Source organism: Poecile atricapillus, chromosome 7, assembly GCF_030490865.1.
Source record: "Poecile atricapillus isolate bPoeAtr1 chromosome 7, bPoeAtr1.hap1, whole genome shotgun sequence".
Classification (NCBI taxonomy): Eukaryota; Metazoa; Chordata; class Aves; order Passeriformes; family Paridae; genus Poecile; species Poecile atricapillus.
Genome location: NC_081255.1, coordinates 5,292,810 through 5,311,379, shown reverse-complemented (window position 1 = coordinate 5,311,379; position 18,570 = coordinate 5,292,810).

Sequence of the window (18,570 nt, the reverse complement as noted above, 5' to 3'; positions counted from 1 at the left end):
AGGAGCAAATTCATTAAGCAAAACACATACTATCTATGGGTGGTAAAGAACATATTTCACCAAACTTTAGCATTGCAAAAGAACAAGTAAAATAAAATTTAAAAAATAAAATAAAATTTCAAAAATAAAATAAAATAAAATAAAATAAAATAAAATAAAATAAAATAAAATAAAATAAAATAAAATAAAATAAAATAAAATAATAAGCATTGTTCTTTGCCAGTAATAAGATTATCCCTACAGACAAAATAACCCCCACCCCTAAAAGTGTAAAAATATATAATAATGTAAAAAAAGCATATTTTAATGCTACTTTATTTACTGTGAAAGCTCTTTGAAAATACAGTCTGCAGAGGCCTGACCTCCAAATTTTCCTTCTTGTTTTAATCCTTTCAGGAAGGATTGCATACAGCTGCCTTTGGAGTCAGACACACAGAAGCCAATCCCAATAAAACACAAATTCAACTTCAACGTAAGAACATAAATTAAAAAAAAAAAATAAAAAATAAGATCCTCCCTCCTGAGGACCAGATTTTCAGTGTCCCTGAGATGGCCCTGAGCAGCTCTTCATGTCACAGGTCACTGGGCCACCAGTACAAAGCTGTGGATTGAAGCCCAAGGAGAAGCAATGGCATTATCCCAGGACAATGTCCTAAAATATCCAAGGTTTTTTCCAAGGAGAGGTTCCTTCACCACTTTTGGGCAATGAGCTTTTTCCAGCTTGGATCCAGCTGTGGCTTCAGCTGGGGCAGCACTCAGGAAAGAAAACCCCCCAGGGTGAGAAATTCTTTGTGTCCATGCCATGAGATTTGTGCAAACCCTGAGATTTGTGGTAGCTGGCCGTGGCCTGGACTGCTGTGAGAGCTTCCAGTGGTCAAGGACCACTCGAATAAACTCTCTTGCCTTGAATCCTGGGAGCAACAAATCACTGCAAAACAGGAGCCCTTGGTGTCAGCCAAAGGTGGAGGTGTCTGTAGGGGAACAATGAGAGCATTTCTGAAAATGAATTCCAATGTACTTGAGAAAGAAACCTCTCTACAATGAGCATCTCAGTCCTCCCAGGAAAGACATTGAGGTGTAAATGTGACATGGAGAGGTAAAGCCTGACCCATCCCATTTTCCTGGAGGTAGGCTGGAGGGTAAACACTAGGACAGAGACAACAAAAAAAATAATTTTTTTTTCTTCTTTTATATAGGAAGGATTTTTTATACAATGATTTTCATTATGTCAGTAATAAGACTTTTCTGTACTGATGGGATCATTTGGACTATTAAAACATTTAGACTATTAAAGCATTATTAGACTCTTTAAACATTAATCAGAATAACCATAAATTTTTCATTTTGAAGTGAATGTCTGCAGAGTTCCTTCTGCCTGTAACAAGCTTTCAAGTGTAAGGTTTTATTTCATCACGGGTTTGGGAGGAAATAACAAAGCTGTTGCTATCAAAGTTTCTGTCTGTATAAGATACAAACCAGTCTTTCCCAAAGATTAAAAACCATTTGGGTCTTTGAAGGTCCAGTCAGTCACTAGAGATCAAAGCCACAGCAGATCTCCAGAGGAACATCAAGTCTAAATCCTCTGTGATGTCTCCTTTCAGTGCTGTTGCTCTCCCAAGTGATGCTGCACAGAAGGCTGGGACAAAGCCCAGATCAGAGTCATCTCTACTGTTTGCAAAAAACATCCTGGGGAACAAAGAGAGTCTGCTGAATTCCACTCCTAATAGACAGAAAACCTGTGATATTTCAGCGTGGCACTTCTGGTTCCAAGTCAGATTTTATTTCTGATATAGCCAACTCAGAGTAAAATGTAACTCCCTTAAAGCATTGGCCAAAAATATTTATGAGTGACCGAGACCATCATGATGTTCAATCTGGAAAAAATACTCAACAAAACCTTCTTGTGCCTTGCTGGTTTTTTTTACTAGAGAGAAGAAACAGGAAAGTACCAAAGTCTCTGTAAGGTGGTTCAGTATTGAGTGTAGGAGAGACAATGGACACAGGTGAGAAACTGCAGGAAGCTCTGGTGATTCTGAACATCTTGTCAAGATTAAACTGAATTTAGACATATGTACACCAACACTTAGAGAAGGGAAAAAGCCTCATTTTCACACTCATAACAAGTTAGGGAAAAAAAAATAGAGAGTTGGACTGGATTAGACTGGTCAGCTCCAACATTACTGTTTTTATGGACCAGTTTGATGTTTTCCGACTGTCACTTCCATCGGTGTGACACCAGACTTGTCTCTGGGAAGAGCTGATGCTGTCCCAGCACTTTACTCAGCACTTTGCATCTCCCCTCAGAAGGGTCAAAAACCTCCAGAAACCCCATTTTAAGATTAATAAACTGTGATTGCTCCTTGCTGCAAGGAGCCTCAGGCTGGCACGTGCCGCTGTCTCGGGCACATCAGGTTCCCTCCCCGTGAGCTGACAGCAGCTGGAAATCCAGTGATCATGGCCACAGATTTCTGAACCAAAGAATTTCATCAAGACAGCCTTGGAGTAAAATGTCTGCTTCCCACAGATGATGACATTGGGAATACAATGATTATTTTTCCTAAAACAAAAGCACTTTCATGACAAACTACTTGGTTTTATTAAGTTCACGGAAGCCTGAAATTAAACAGTGAAAAAGCTGGGGAAAAACAACAATCAAAAAAGTCAGACACCTGAATGCTCTTTCAGCCTTGGAAGAGTTTTGAGACCAAGGTTATCTCATCAGAATTATTTTCCTGCAATTAATTACAAGGATCTCTGCCTTAAAGTACTGTCTGAGCCCTCATAATTTTATATAGCTGTGATATTATTTTATCAAGAATAAGGATTAAAGTAACATATAACTACGGGATAAAAATACATCCAATCATCATCATGCAAAAAGGCAATCTCACAGAGATATTTTCTGTAGAAATGTACCTTTTATTTACCTTTCTGCTCTCTATCAGACAATTATTTTTTTTTAGGTGTCCCTGGATCCCTGGAAGTGTCCAAGGCCAGGTTGGACAGGGCTTGGAGCAGCCTGGGATGGTGGAAGGTGTCCCTGGCCCGGGCAGGGGGTGGCACTGGATGGGCTTTAAGGTCCCTTCCATCCCAAACCAGTCTGGAATTCTGAACCAGCCATGCTCAGTGGGAGAGGAGAGATAAGAAGTAGGGTACAAAGAGTTTGTCACAATCATAAAGCATATGTGACAACCAGGACTAAGGAACATTGCCCAGGATATTCCAAAGAAAGTGAAGATAAAACAAAATAAAACAAAACAAAAAAACCCAAAATAAAAATAAAACATATAATAATAAACAAAATAAAAATAACATCAGGACTATAGTTTACAAACTAAGGGAATCTGTATCTCAAATATACCAGAAGACAAAGTTCAAATTGTTTCTTTGTATTTGCCATTTCATAGGCAAGTTCACACTACTTAGTAAGGAAGCACCCACGGTGCCAAGGAATTGATGGGGTTCTTTAATTTCCTTTGCCTGTCCATCTTGAGATAACAGGATTTTCCATTGAAGTTGAGACTGTGAATTTGTATTGGATTAAGATATACTCCTTTTTAAAGCTTCTTATGCACAATCTTCTGTTTTCCTACTTTTCTATCATATATAAAATAAATGATTTGGCTAAAATACACAAATTTAAATGAACAGATCAGACTTTTATGCATATGTCATCGAAGTTCTTTGTTGTTTATTCCCCAGCTTTTAGACAGAAAAAAATTGCACACCCTCCCTGAATGCTCAACCACCTGAATGCTTCAAAATAATTTTTGATTTACAGGACATCAGAACTCTTCAAGCGTTTCAAGTCAGAACATGACAATAGATTTCAGAACTCTGTTTTCCAGCCAGGCTCTGACAAGGCATCTTGACAGGAACAGAGAGAATGAAGAAAACCCTAGAAATCTGGCATTAATGCATCAGAATTCTGCTTTGTTGTGTACAAATCCCTCCCTAGATTGGGACTTTAAAATGTGCCTACTCTGTGCTGCAATAAATAAATGTATATATATCTGTGGCTGGGGAATTAAACACTGCAAAGAAAGGGGTTTTTGAGAAAATTCTATATCCAAAAGGCAAATGGAAAGTCAATATTGAATAACAAAATCTTCAGATTTCATTTTCAGGATTATCTCAATTATGAAGAAAAAGAATGTTGTGATTGATTCATGAGTTCTAATGTAGCAATATTGAAGAAAATGGGTAATGTTATACAGAATCACAGAATAATTGAGGTTGTAAAAGGACTCCAAGACCATCGAGTCCAGCCTGTGATCCCTCTGCAGAGCCTTCCTGCCCTCCAGCAGATCCACATCCCACCCAACCTGCTGTGACCTGCGACCTTACTCATACTCATATGTAGCATCCTAAAATCATCATCATATTTGCACTTTAAAAATTCATATAAAAACCAGCACTGCTGCAATTTTGAAGAAGCCTATTTTTCTTTGCCTTTTCTAGCTTCCAATACACCTGCAACATCCAAAAATATTTTAATTCCACAATGAACATCACAGTGTATCATGGTAGCAATACATAAACGTGACCACAAATTCCCAGCAATGTTTAATGTCTTTAGTAGACATTTTTTGTCTGACCTCATACAGTTCTGTCTATTTAACGCAGCTCAACTGACACAAATCAGGGGAGAAGTGAGATAATTTGAAGATCTGATTCAGGAGAACCTGTCATCAATCAATCTGATTCCCGAGGTGGTTTCGAGGAGAACTGTTAGCAGAATGAGCAATCTCAACATTTTCTTTATGCTGGTTTTATTCTGCCCATTGATTTTGTGTCAGAGAGAGCACAGAAAAGACTTGCTCACGTGTAACAATGGTGTTTCTGTCAGGCATCAGTGATGGGCACAAACTTCCACAGGTGAAGGGTGCAGTACATGCGGAACTGGGATCTCAATTTTAAATTAATCAAGTATTTCAAGTTTGAGAGTCTGCCTGAAATTAATATACTCTGCAGATATCAATGCCCAGAGGCATTTTAGGAGTTTCTTATAGAAAGCAACAACAGGATCATTCTTGTTAGATTCCTGCTGGAAAAGAAAACAGGATGAAAGGAAAATCTCCAGAGCTTAATTGGAAAGGATTCATATTTGTGACAGATATTTAAAGACAGAGAATTTGGAGAAAATGCTTCTCAAAAATGTTCTGAAGTCAGTGTTATACCACTTCATTCTTTCAATGCAGGAGCTTACTCAGGAACTCGTGTTCAAATCCTGGATTTAGCCCTGGCAAGTTTGACATTTCCAAGAACTTTTTAATGTGTGACAAATCTTCCCAGTGCTTCATTACAGAGCCTTGCCTTTGACAGGCATTGCCTCTGTAACTACATCAAACTGCTTTTCTTTTTTCTTTTTTTGGGTGGAAGAACCAAGCAATAAGGACAACAGGTGGAATGTCAGGAATTTCTTATATTAAAATGCCATTCAAGGCAATCTAAAAATTTATTTTAATTATTATCTTCTAAGGGAGGAAAATCTTCACAAATGGTCATGCTGGAATACAGGAATAGAAGCATTTTTTTTTCTGAAAATTCTGTCTCACTATTCAGACTTGGAAATGACAAGTAATCAGGAAAATCAATCAATTAATTTGATGGAAAAGCTGCAAAGAAAACGTGCACGCAAAAATAATCCAGACATACGTTTTAGAAACCATCAGAAACTGAGCAGGTCTTCCCATAACCCTTGTGCCTCTCTGACCTAACGTGTCTCAGATCAGCTGAGACAGTGTGAATGCTGAAATAAAGCTTCCTGGGGTGGCTGTGAGGCAAAGGCAACTCCACAGCAATAAGAGAATGAGGAAACTAAATAAATAATATGGACAACCAGATAAAGCCAGTAAGGATGAGGTAGGTAAAAAAAAAAAGTGCCACTGGAGATAATAATGCAGTCTGGATTTTGTTTTTTCAACTCAGACACATTATTGGGAAAAAAAAAAAAAAATCTCACAGCATGCATCTATTTTTATTTTTTCCTCATTAATTATGTTCCAGCACATTATAATGAAAAAAAAAAAAAAAAAAATCTATAGCAGAATTTAGCCACACTGAAGATCACGGAGTCATAGAATCCCAGAATGGTGTGGGTGGGAAAGGAGCTGGAAGCTCATCTCATCCCACCCCCTGCCATGGGCAGGGACATTTCCTCTATCCCAGGTTGCTCCAAGCTCCATCCAACCTGGCCTTGGACACTTCCAGGGATCCAGGGGCAGCCACAGCTTCTCTGGGCACCCTGTGCCAGGGCCTGCCCACCCTCCCAGGGAACAATTCCTCCCCAGTGTCAAAGGAAAACCATTCCTCTTTCAGTATAAAGCCATTCAGATGGGCTGACTGAGCATTACACTTTAATTCTATTACATGCTAAGGATGAAATTGGTATCAGTCTTGACAGAGAAGCAGTTCATCCCAACATCCTCCTCTCAGACCATTTTTATCCTTCCTTGGATCATCATAGAGAGCTTGGGAACATCTTATTGCTAATCCCATCTTCATGCCATTTGAATGTTTTACAAAAAAATTTAATATATGCTAAACATATATAAATTTACAAATTCATATGACCACCAGTCAGGTCATTGTTAGGAAATAAAACTGACTCAGTTATGCAGAGCTGGAAGTTCTCATTCTGGGTAAGAGTTGTAAAATGATGGTTAATGCCCTGGGATATTCAGGGAAATTTAAAATTTTAAATGGCTTGTGGGATTAAGGGCTTTAGAGGAATGGGTTTTGCTCTTTTACAGAGGGTTAAATATATTTCCTTCTTTCTCTCTGCTGAGCACCAGCTCTAGATTTAGAAAGGAATTCTGTGTTGAGAGAGACCTTGGAAATTTATTCCCTTTTCCATAGAATCAGAATGGTTTGGGTTGGAAGGGACCTTAGTCTCATTCCACACCCTGCCAAGGGCAGGCACACCTTCCTTTACACCAGGTTGCTCCAACCTGACCTTGAACACTTCCAAGGATGTGGGGCAGTCGCAAATTCATCCAGGATTTCAGTGATCTTTGGATGAAGATACAAATGTAGAGAGGTTTGAAAATCTGGGGTAACACAAGCAAGCCCCAGGAATGCAAGCAATGCTTATGAATTTACAACACCAAAACACAGTAATGACCCTTTATGCTTGGTATTGACCTGCAGAAGCGCATGTGGCACCAAAGATGACTCGTTTTTATGCTTGCTAGTGGAAAATATGTAAAATTAAATTCAACAGTGAAAAGAATATATGTTAATAAAATAATGCTCTCTAGGGTTTACAGGACAGGGGACAAAACTAATAATCTAAACACTTTTCTACAACAAATATAGATTAAAGCTAAATTGAGAGCAGAGTGCTTCCTTCCCAAATTCCACAGTGTTCTGATAAATTTAAATTCAAGTAGAAGAGTTTCTCACCCTTTATCATGCATTGATAATGTTATTATTAATAGACAGATGGTCTGGTTAGCCAGTAGTTAACTGGTTATTTAAAGTATATAATGGCTATTGATATTCCCTATGTTTTCTGTTCCAATATTTAAAAGATAAATAGAATTTCAAAATAAATATGAAAAGAACTTCATCATAAAATATGGTAATAAGACTGAGAATACAACATTGAATTACTCCATTCATTGCCACTCATTACCTTTTTCTTCCTCTTCATCCTCTCTGGTTTATTTTTATTTACCATTCTTTCAAGACATACCTGGAAACCTGGATCTGGACTCTATTTTCCTGACTTCATTTGGTTTGTGCTGCAGCAGGATGAAAGCACACATTCTGCTCTAGGACAAATGTTTCTGTGATCTGCTTTTGGAAGAGGTCGTAGCAGCCTCAAGCTTTGAGCTGCAGCAATTACAGTGGGTTCAGGGATAAAAAAGGGCTGGAATGAGTATTTATTAGAAATACTGGGTTGACAAATCACTCGAGCCATCGTAACAGAAATGTATTTTGAGTTATGTGAGTAATATTGAAATATGTGTAGGTTTTGTTCAATAGACTGAGGGTGGAAGTTATTTCTAGAGGTTTTCTTTTACAGAACACCAGCTCTGTATTTATCAATACCAAAATAAATTAATGACATCCTGTGTGATTCCCATAGGTTGACCAAAGCTGTTTTTCTTCAGAGCTTCACAAACAATTTCAGGAAGCAATCAGGATTTTCTTGTCATTAATCTGAACCTATGCTTTCATTTTTTCAAAGTGGCTGGAACGATCAAGGGCATTCTTTGGACTAAAATGACCCAAAAAAATTGTATTCAAATTTCTTTGTAATCCAATATTTTTACATCCTGTTTGGTGGCCAGGTTTGGGTAAGGAACACAGAACAAGCACCTGTAAAACTGAAGGATGAGAAATTTCATGGTTACTCTCCAATGGGAAGGAATCCCTGATCAGGAAGGTTCATGGGAGAGTGGACTTGTCCAATTTCAGCACAACTGCTGATCAACATCATAATTAAATTCTCTCTGAAAACCTCAAGATGAGGATTCCCAGGCACCCATTTGACTTTCCTAAAACAACAAATTGCTTTGTTTTTTGTTTTTCTTTTTGTTTTTTTTTTAAAGATAACTTCCCAGGCATCTGCCTCCAAAAGCTGCTGTTAAGTTGAAAACAGATGCCCAACCTTTGGTGTGCAGGAAGAAGTTTTATGGCAGAGCAGTTTCCATGCACCACCCAGGCTCATATTTTAGGGAAACAAGCCATAACTCTGACACCACATTAAAAAACACTTACCAAAACATGTTTCTGGAAGATATTTTGGTACCAGGAACTTGACATTTTTCTATTTAAATGTTATTACAATAGGAAAAAAAAGAAATGCTGTTAGCTCTTACGTTCAGATGCTTTGTGCTTTGGTGAATTATTGGAGATGTGAGTGACACACGTTAGACCAAACATTTGCAGTTTTCCCACTTAAAATTGAAAGATATCAAAGTAATAAAGAAAGGATTTCTGTGCTCACAGAAACTGGAAGAAAAAACATAGAAGTTAATTTTTAGTGCCATTATATATATTCTCTTATACCAATTCTGTATTCTTTGCACTTAAAAATGACAGAAAGCTCACCCAAACTACAATCTTTCCAAAAACCTTTAAAACACTTCCCATTAATTCACTTTCTTACTGATATTAATAATACCTATCACTTGTGGGGTTTTTTTTGCCTATTTTTACAATTGCATTTCATGGTGATCCCCACCACTGTCCCAGTGCTGGGGCACACTTGCTGTGAATACATTTTTCCCAATATCCAACTTAAAGCTTCCCTGACACAACTTGAGGCCATTTCCTCTCCTCCTGCCATACAATGTGACAGGAGTCATCACCATAACCTCATTTCTGTGGGGTACCAGGCCTGTTAAAATTTCCACATCCTATTAGCAATAGGAAATAGACCTTCTGCAGGTCAAATTCTTCTGCAGAGCCAAGACAGGCTCTTTTCTTCCCAAGCAATGTGTTGTCCAGCATTCCAGTTGTGGAAAAGGACCTACATGACCTTGACTCTCAGTAGTGTTGAGGAAAATGGGATATTTTGCTTTTTATGTGTGCTGGGAAGATAAATTTTAGCTGGTGAATTGAGGACCACCTACTTTAAATCTCCAAATTCACCTGATCCATTAGTCAGGTGACTCAGGAGGATGGCAAATTTACTAATTCAGATGATTTTGTGTTCCTGTGCTACATCTGTTTTTCTGGATTTTCTGTTGTTATAACAGGGAAAAAATAAAACCCCAAATAAAAATCTCTTCTGCAGTTAAAAGTGCTGGTAAAAATCAGTGTTTCTCTTGCAGTGTGTTGTGCTGTCTTCTAACACAGAGGTCAACAGTTCAGCCAGTTCAGTCCAGGGGATTTTTAGCACTGGTTTTTCTACAGAAAGACGTTTCAGCTCCACACATATTTTATCTTTGGTAGTTTTCAAATTCAAGCCTCTCTGCAGACACAAAAACTCAGTTAAATCTTAAAAAGCTGAAGGACAGAACAATGCAGGAGCAGTAATAAAAGACTGTGCTGTTTTGCTCTAACTTCCAACAAGACTTGCATAATGTTTGAATTTATGAATTTATGTGTGTGAAATAAGATTAATACTTTTGCAGCATACTTCTAATTTTTTACCCTTCACTTTCATTTAATTTAAAAAAGCCTAGGGTTATAATTTCTCCAGCATGCTACAGTTTGTCGTACAAATTCCCTCCCCAAAACAGCCTTCAGCCAATCCTGGAGAAACTGTAATTAAATTCAGCAAAAGGAACAATGAGCAAATATAAATGATAATTTTAAATGAAATCCAGATTAGCATGTCAGCAAAAGAAATTCAGTTCAGGTCAGAATAACTGTCAAAAACAGTGCAAGGATTAGAACTTATTCTGCAGGAAATAAGATACAACTTTAAAGATCAACTAATTAAAGTTTCCACTTGCCTTGCTTGGCACATTTTCTGTCAGAGGGTTTAAATACATGTCATGGCCCTGTGTGCTCCAGTGGTTTGTGATTGACTTGTCCAGCCTCTCCTGAGTCCAGCTCTACTCCTTGTCTGTGGCTGAGGGGCTGCATTTCAGCTCAGACACATCAAGAACTGAAAATGCCACAATTTAAGTAATTAAATAGTTATTGAATATTTTTGCCTACAGCAAAAAGACATCCTGGTCCTTGCAGAGAGCAATTATCTTACAATACATCGATTAAGTGGTCTGAATGTGTCATAATTAGTTGGTATTACCTGAAAAGAAAAGGTCAATATTCTTATTCTCTCTTAAATGTGGATTTCCATGGGCAACGAGGTTGGAGGAAGAAGGCAATTAAGTACTTGGCTTCTTGGAGGGTAATTGAAGAATTACAGCTGGATTATTGTGGAAGTCCTGGGGTTGGGTAATTCAGGTTTAACCACCGAGCAGCACCGTACTGGTGGTGCTCATTTACAAACAATCTTGGAGCTTCCTCGAGCAAAAAGATTTTAAAAACCCAGCCTAACAAAAATGAGCTGTAGTCAATGGAAGTATCATGAAATCCTGTCAAGAAATATGAGCCAGGGAAGCTGGATTTGGTGAAAAACACCAGTATTAACACATGAATCACCTCATTGATACATCAGGCAGTCATGAACCTTGTCTTGGCAGGTTCCATTTGAGCTGCATTATTATATATTAAAGGTGCCTCAGCCTCCTAGGACCATCTTTTTGGAATCACTCAGAGGTCCTCAGGGATGGGGCTTTGCAAGGGGTAGGGAACTTCCTACACCCTGAGGGCTTTTTGGGGGTAGGGGGATGTGCATGGCATCTTTCTCCTCTTTGCCAGGACCAGGAGGAAGATATTGATATTCTTGGGATCTACTTGGACTCTTACACACATTTTCCCTGCAGAGCCTGCCAAAACACTCCTCTTCTTTTGATCCTTATTATCCAGCTGCTCTCTTCTGTTCCCTTTGAAAGTGCTTTTACCTGAAGGATGTGAGGTTTTATCCCTGTAACAACCACAGATTGACTGTTGTGATTGGAGTGAGACTCCTGGGATCAGCGTGTCTACAAAACCTTCCCCACAACTATTCATTCTGGATGGCAAAGACAATTCAATTCACATAGAAAAATTACTTTTTATCTCTATGAAGCAAAGTAAAACTACACCAAAATGTTGATTGCTTAACAACTGTTATCAAACCTGAGAAATCTAAAATCCTGTCAGTCTAAGACAAGACCAGAAAAGTCCTGAGGACCTGTGGTCTTAACAAAGCCTCAGGATTTTTATTAGTAAAGGCAAAACTCTTTTGTGGGATGATAGATATAATAGTGTTGACAGATTATTAACTAAGATTGTTGAGAGAATCATTCCTTTTATTCATCATGCCAGTAAAGGGAGATATTTCTATTACACTCTATTGTTAAAGTATTAGGTCTAGTCTATTATATTGCAGTGCAATGTGTACAGCCACCATCTGGAGCTTCACTGCAATAGCTGCTCTAAAAAGATGGCAAATTCCATCCCATTTTTACCAGAGAAAAGTAAAGAACAACATGGACAGGTGGAAACACATTTCCCACTCTTGTGGCAAAACAGGGAGAAAGCTGCTGGTTTATTTACTAGTCCAGCTTTCCAGAAAGGACATTTCACTCCTTTGCCAAAGAAAATTGACTTTGTATTTTCCCTATCATACTGACAGTCTGTTCCTTCTTAAGAAAAGAAGATCATGTCCCCAAAGATAAAAAATTCCTTTTTTCCTTTAAGAAAAAAACACACCTTCCTTCTTTTGAGGCAGAGGATTCTCCCTCTCTGCTCTGGTGAGACCCCACGTGCAGTGCAGTCTCCAGTTCTGCTGTCCCAAATAGAATAAAGACATGGAAATGTTGGAATGAGTCCAGAGGAGGCCATGAGGTTGCTGGGGGCACTGGAGCACCTCCCCTGTGCAGCCAGGCTGGGAGAGCTGGGAATGCTCAGCCCAGAGAAGGGAAGGTTGAGTGGAGACCTCAAAGAACCTTCCAGGGTCTGAAGGGGCTCCAGGGGACTGGAGAGGGACAATTCATCAGGAACTGGAGTGCCAGGACACAGGGAATGGCTTCCCACTGGCAGAGGGGAGGGTCAGATGGGATATTGGTGAGGAATTGTTCCCTGTGAGGGTGGTGAGGCCCTGGCCCAGGGTGCCCAGAGAAGCTGTGGCTGCCCCTGGATCCCTGGAAGTGTCCAAGGTCAGGCTGGATGGAGCTTGGAGCACCCTGGGCTAGTGGAAGTGTCCCTGTCCATGGCAGGGGGTGGAACTGGATGGGCTTTAAGGTCCCTTCAATCCCAAACCATTCTGGGATTGTCTGATTGTCTGAATCCTCACATCAGCCAGCCCCCAAGGATGCAGTGTCAGACACACGGACTCCTGGATGTGGAAATATTTCTGTTTGTTATGAGTGGATGTTATTGTGATCTTGTACTTATCCCATCACATAAAACCACGTGATGAGGAGAAGCAAAGAACAGAATCTGAATGTCAAACCTCTCATGTGAGGATTTCTGCAAAAGCCCCATGACTTGGAGGCCTTTTTCTCAGAGGGAGTTATGACATCATGGAAGTGCAGCTTTGGAAGGAAATCCATCCTTTATAGGTGGGTTATTTCATTAATTGTTAAATCAGGATCCCGTTACAAGAAACTGCTCCATTAAAAGTGCTGCTTCATCACTGTCTTTCAAAGAGGATGCCAAGAGAAAAAGAAATATCGTTTCAAGTAACCCTATTTTAAGGGTTAAAAGGGTGGTTTGTTTGTTTTTTTGGATGCTTATTGTCTCAGTTATAAATTGTTTTGTTAGAAAATGCAGTTGCTTTCTAAATTAGCATCCAGATGTTGTCTGCAAGAAGAATGTGGTAAGGACAATAGATGAGATATCTCAAAGCTGCTGACTGATGAAGGCAATGACCTCTGTAACTAACTTCGGGTTTGTTTCAGTTTACAGAATCCACAACAACAACAAAAAAAACCCCAGCAACCAAGAATAAAGAAACCCCAAACCAAAGCCCACCCAGAACATTTCTTCCTGATCAGTACAACAGAAAGAATCAATCTTTTAGACAGTTAAATTGTTTCAGAGAGAGGGAAAAGCACCAGTGTGAAATATTTCCACATGTTTTCCAGCAAAATTATTTCTTCCTGTGTATTTTAGTAGAAAATGGCATTGCTTTCCCCTGATATTTATTCACTATTTCAATCTCTTTAGAGCTCCTGGAACAGGAATTGCTTCCATTTCAGAATGTATGAAAGACTTTCAACTCCTTTCATGGGATGGAAGCAATGCTTATTGTTCCATCTGTGCATTTGTAGGGTAGGAGAAATAATTTTCTACCAATAGTGCAGACCATTAACTTTGACTTAATATTTCTTTGAGTCCAATATTCTGTGTTCAACTGAACCATATGTTCTTGAAGCACTTATTCTGAAGACACTGGAATGAAAAATACCTATTATGCTTTTCTTTTTCCTGTTTCCTTTATAAATCTCTTTTGCTCTTATGGATGTCTGGACCTTTCCAAATCCCCAGCACTGTTCCAGTTTGAATCTGTCTTCCCTGAGCTTCCAGCCCTGGTTTTCACTGTGACTTTCTCTGCTGAATTATTTTTTCTAAAATATCATTTAATGGAAAGGGTTTGACTTCCTGATTAAGTTGCATTTCAGTCTTCTAGAAAAGCTGAATAGGTCACATTCTTTAAATCTCTTATGTTATAGGTCATTTTTTCCAACACTCTTTTCTTTACATTACAAAGATTGTATTTGTAGATGATATTTCAACATCAAGTGAGCCAATCCTACATTTCAGCTGAAAATTACCCATTAAATACTATCTTTTCTCACTCAGTCTCCTGCAGGGACAGATGGATAAAACTTTTTCCCCTGAAGCCATTCAAAATCAGACAAGAGGGCTCACGTTGCTCTTCATATAAGGCCATCTACACATTTTAGTTATGATTCCATGTTTTTGTAAGTGATCCTGCACTTTTGCTCTTGGTCACAGAAGTACATTTTCAGTGTATTAATCAGAAGCATCCTGTATATCCTTGTATATGACCACAGAGCATGTTTGGTTTTTATCTTTATGCTGTATAAAAATGATTTTTAAAATCTCAGTCATTAGGAGCTATTCTATTTGTCCTCGGTCTCATTAAAAAAAAAATATTTATTTTTGTGTCTAAACTAACCAAGCAAGAATTCATTTCTCCTAGCAAATGGAGTTTTAAAGAAAATTATATTTTACCAAGCTAATACCTAATAACACAGCAGGAAAGCCTGTCTGAAATATTTTAAGGTCAGGATGCTTCCCTAAGACATGATGTTCCTTCAGGCAAGGTTCCCATGAACTCTTGCTCCAGATTTAGGAAGGAAATCCATAATTGTTGCAATATTATCCCTGTCCCTTGCAGCACATGGGATTCTGCATCCTCAGACATCAGAATCCGGAGCAAAGTGGGGACTGATTTCCTCTGCCCTTTCAAATCACGGCATCAGGGGATGATAAAGGTTGGGAAGAGCCTCTGGAAATCTCCGTGCCACCCCCTGCTCTGCGCAGGGCCAGCGGATGCCAGGGTGCTCAGGGCTTTGCCCACTCCAGCAGGAACATCTCCAAGTCAGGATATTCAACAGCCCCCTGGCGATTTTTGCTGGTGTTTGAAGCCTTTTCAGGCTTTTCACTCTGCGATTACTGCAGAGGTTAAACCATATTTTCTGTTTGATACACGAGCCCACAAAGGACTCTGTGGAGCAGTAATTTCTGTGCCACCTGACACTGGGCCAAGCCAAGGTGGAACTGCTCTGTTTTGTTTTCCAGGACCATCACAAAGAATTATAATCACAGGAAGCAGAGTTTCTAGAGATTGTTAGTGGTCCTTTACTCCAATTTCCCGTTGCAAGCCTGTATCAGCTGTGCACAAGTTCTTTGGTAAATTTCCCCAAATGCTCTTGGAAGTCTTCCTGATCAAGTATTTCATACTGAAATCAATTACCTGGAATCTGTCTCCAGACTGGCCTGGGGAATGATGCTTTGCACAACAGGCAATGTCAAATCAGGGTATTCCTACAATCCCAGAATGGTTTGGGTTGGAAGGGACCTTAAAGATGAGCTCATCCCACCCCCCACCATGGGCAGGGACGTTCTTGCCCACAATGTTTAAGTTAAGCTTATTTGTGGTTTATTACAGCTATAAATGACATTAACCTCACTATATCCATTAAAGCAAATAAGATAATGTGATATAAAAATAACTCATTTTTGTAATACCTTAATATCTACAGAAAAGTACATATTTTTAGGCAAAACAATTGATCTGTAGAGCACTGTTGCATTATTTATTGGAAAGAGTGTAATTATTCTGCTTTCTGTTTCTCCCTACTCTTATGTAATTATATTATAAAAATATATAATATATAATATAATTATAATATAATTATAATATAATTATAATATAATAACATATAATAATTATATTTCTATATAATATATTACATAACATATATTAATAATGTAGTATAATATAATATAATATAATATAATATAATATTATATAATATAATATAATATAATATCATATCATATCATATCATATCATATCATATCATATCATATCATATCATATCATATCATATCATATCATATCATATCATATCATTAATATAATAAAAAAATATATAATTCTTTTTCAGGGCCCTAGAATTGTTCCAGGCCAGGTTGGATGGGGTTTGGAACAATCTGATCTAGTGGAAGGTGTGCCCTTGGCAGGGGGTGGGACTGGATGAGCTTTAAGGTCTCTTCCAACCCAAACCAGCCTGGGATTCTGTGATATACAAAAGAAAACACCAGTGTACGTAGATATTCAGGAAATTTCAGTGACCTTATGTAAAAACTGAGTCAGTGTTTCTGGAGTCTCACCTGCTGAGACAGAAATGTCACATTTCATGAAGAAAGAGGGGTTTGGGAGTCACTGTTTGCACTCAGGTGAAGTATGAGTATCAGGCTAAGTCTCTTCCCACTTCCCCCTGGCATTTTTGTGCTTTTATTATACTTTGAATTTCCTTATGCACACACACCTTATCAGAGGATATACACATTTATAGAATTGGTAGAATTTTTGACATGAAACAAACAAACCCAAACCCAGTGATTTGGAAATCCCCAATCCAGAATAAGTGTAAGCCTAAAAATGGGCACGAGCTGAAAGTGCAGTGAAACATCCATAAATTTTAGTTCTAAAAATCGAGTTTCAACTTTTGAACTTGAAAACTTTGCACCATACTTTCCTTTTTCTTGTTTCTTCCCTTTCCTCACCTCCCACCTCCAAATTCCCCAAAGCCATATTTACATCCTTCAACCAAGACAAATGCTAATATTTATAGTAGCATTTACATATTTACAAGTAGGCAAAGTCTAATGACGTAGAAAGACTCTACTCTCAGGCACAAGAAAGAAGAAAATCATCAATTTATATTCATATTTAGGCTACATGAATCATAAAACCTGCTTTAATATGCTGCATGTTATAAACATCTTTTTAAAGCTGTTTTCTTGTTTGCAATAGGGTTTGTCATTTTACAAGGTACTTATTGACTGAAACAGACCTTCATGAAAAAGTATTGAATTTTCTTTTTTTCTTTTTTTTTTTTTTATATTTAAGGGAGAAAATTCTAGTTTATTTTACTAGTAAACCATTAGGAAATACTCATTGCTGAGCTTCAGAATGAAACACCAAGTGTTTGTGTATATAGTTTGGGTGACCATCTGACCTATATAAGCATTTTTTTTAATATTTTTTTATATGTTAAAATTATTCTCATCTCATTCCAACCCCTGCCATAGGCAGGGAACTTCCCACTAAGACCAAGCCTTCTCTGGCCAAATTGTGCCATGCCTCAGCTGAGTAAATGAATTCCCTAATAATCATTGAAATTCTAAATTTAACAGCTACTACAGAATTAATGTCTGCTTGGTTTTGTGTTTTGCTTTTGGTTTTTCCTTTTTTTAATTTAGAATGATTTTTATACATTAAGATAATGTTTTATTTATCTAATGTAATAATTATTGAAACATGAGCATCATAACCAGAGCAATTCACGTGGAGGTGAAGGTCTGGCAACAACTGAAGTCCTTATGCCAAAACTATTCTATTCTACCCATAGACAACCCAGATTAATTCAACTTAAGATTTCAAATTAATAATCTAATATGTAAATAAATATTTATGAGTACTGTCCACTCCCTGGTCACAAAATAATGTATTGGGATGAGCATCTGTGAGCAATCCTTGAGAACTGATGTGCTCCTCCCAGGTGCAGTCCATGAAATCACACAGCACTTCCCAAGCCAGTGAAGTTTTGGGGAGAATCATGGGAGGCTGTGGTGAAATCTCCCTGCCTAGAATGATGGTCTTCATGCTATCTTAAAACTGATGCAATTCAGGATAATTTTGTGCTCCTAAAAGGTGAAAGTATTGCAAAAAAATGGAAATAAACAATAATAAATTCTGTTACATCAGTCTCATACTCCCCTAATTTCTCCCTCGAGATAATCCCACCTTTATCTGCCCTGACATTGCTGTAAAACTTCGTCTTCTATGGAAGCAGATCCCAAAGCAGCTTTTTCCCATACCAATATTGGTATAATATGTAAATATATTCACATAAAGATGTTGACCTGGGCTGGCTGCCAGAGCCCACCCAGCTGCTCTCCTGATCTCCCTCCTCAACAGGGCAGGGGAGAAAATGAGATGGATGGTGATTAAAAAAAAAAAAAAGAAAACAAACAAATAGGTCACTCACCAATTATAGTCACAGGCAAAACAGACTCAGCTTGGGGAAAACTAATTTAATTGATCACCATCTAAAATATGTTTGGATAAAGAAAACAAAATCAGATTAAAACAACACCTTCCACCACACACAGTCTCCTAAACTCTCACAAGGGGAGATGGGCAATGGAAGGTCATGGTCAATGCTTAAAAACCCCTCTCTGCTGCTCCTGCCTCCTCACACTTCAGTAGTTTTAGAAAGAATTCCCAATAAGTACACCTAGAAATTGCATGGGAAGCATTCCCTAGCACAAGTCCAAGGGCAATTAACTGAT